Source organism: Penaeus japonicus, unplaced genomic scaffold, assembly GCF_977035675.1.
Source record: "Penaeus japonicus unplaced genomic scaffold, GWHDUDI00000001_assembly GWHDUDI00000012, whole genome shotgun sequence".
NCBI classification, from domain to species: Eukaryota; Metazoa; Arthropoda; class Malacostraca; order Decapoda; family Penaeidae; genus Penaeus; species Penaeus japonicus.
In genome coordinates this window covers 10503287-10505402 of record NW_028234414.1, presented here as the reverse complement: position 1 = coordinate 10505402, position 2116 = coordinate 10503287, and positions in this window count along the sequence as shown.

Here is a 2116-nt window from a genome sequence, read left to right as displayed (position 1 = left end):
GATAACACTAACAATGATAGTAACAATAATGATAGTAATAATCCCCATCATCACCATTAAATATCATCATTATCAAAATAAAATGACTTGTTACTGAAATCCCAGGCTTAAAACTAACCCACAGGTAAACATTTGCTAATAATCCAGCCTTGATAGCAACACAAATCTGCAAGTTCATGTGAGATGCACAAACGCACATAAAAACGTTTCTTTAGTTATCAAAAGGATGTGGATGTAGCAGCCATGTGGATGAAGGTGTATTTTAACATGAACCTTCGAGACCTGCATTTTGGAAGTGGAATAGCTCTTTCTAATCCACTTTCATCTCTTATTATCTCTCTCCATTGCATTGACGTTTTGAGATCAAGATAGGGCCTATGTCATTTTTTTTTCATACTTCATCGTCGTGATGGATAAATCATTAAGTATAATCATAACCTTCTTATCTCTGTTTAAAGCCCTGTCTTCGTCCAGGCGATTCGAAAGCAAAGGTTATCATTTCGATGACGCAGCATATTTCCCCTGTCCAGAATTTCGCCAGGTGAATATTTCCGTAATCAAATGGCCGACGTGTGTTTGTGCCTCGTTATTGTGTTGATCATACTTATATATATATATATATATATATATATATATATATTATATATATATGTATATATATATATATATATATATATATATATGTATATATATATATATATTTCTCTCAACTTTCTTTCATCTATACCTTATTTGTCTTTTATTGAGATGAACATAATTCTGATGGCGGAAAAGCACTGAATGCCACAGCAAGGAAATTGTTAACCTCCATCGGTACTAATATTCCTACATAAATAGGTATAATTTCCTGTCATTCAAGTTCAAGATGTAGCGGCTGGGACTTGCAAACCTCGTCATTAACCTGAACTATTTGGAAATCTCAACCTGCTACGCGTTGAAAGTAGCACAGCGCCATAAAAACAAGCCTCCATAACTCATGACTCAGATTTGCCTCCGGGATCCAGCGGGTCTAGTAGGCGAACCGGGCTGGAAATCTACATCTGCTTGCTCCAGCTGGTCACCTCGAACACCTTCCTTGTTTTCTACTTTATCTTGTTTTGAAAGCGGGTTCTCTCGTTTGGTTTGTTCTCTTCCGCATCTTTCATCTTTTTTCTCTCTTTTTCTTTTTTCTCTCTCATTTCCTCTTTTCTTCAGAGCCTTTTTGTTTCTTTGTCTTTCTCTCCCTCTCCCTCCCCCTCCACTGTCTCTCTAGCTATCTGTTTTTCTCTCGATGAATGAGCATAAAGAATGTAAAATGATGGGTCGCCAACCGGAGAGACTCCCTACCGCCTGTGCAAAAAAAAAAAAAAAAAAAAAAAAAAAAAAACAACAACAAAAAACATCGTTATTCCCCCTTACTAAAAGATACGTCTCGCCGGACGCACCTCTAAGATGGCGATATAGGTTTCTCTCGTGCCCATTTACCTAATATTTGACTAATACTTATGAATAACATGCATCATACAATTATGCAAATAACAAGTAATTGTTTCAAGGTGTACACGGGGCAAGTACTCTGTCGATGATACCTGAAAAAAAAAGACTGAGCGCAACAAGATCAATAAGACTTTCCATGCTATGACAGAGCGACATAAGAGCAAGATTCCCATCCCCTGAGTTTGGCATCTGCCGTTCTGACCAGACTGACGAATGATCACAGGGCTGCAGATCGGCACAAGTATCCACACAATCGCGATAAAAAAATCACCACCAAAGCCCGTTGTGGATTTTCACTATTTACACCCCGCTGGAACGTTGACCGACATTTTCTTGAGTAAAATATAGAACATAGAACGCGCAGACATTTTATTTGGTTTGTCTATCGGTTCAAAATGCCTTCCGTGTTCGGAACTGTTCATTATTCTGACAGTGTTGCCTCGGGGTTACATTTTGTTTCTCTTTTCTGTTTTTCTTTCGTCTCTGCCATGTTTTTCGATGCATGATACTTGGCGACTTCATTTTTTGGAATAATCATGAAAGCATTTTGAGATTCCTAAGTTTCATAAAAGGTTTTTCTCCCCATGTTTGACACTATGTAAAGAAAAAAAAGGAAGTAAACAAAAGCTGACACATAAAT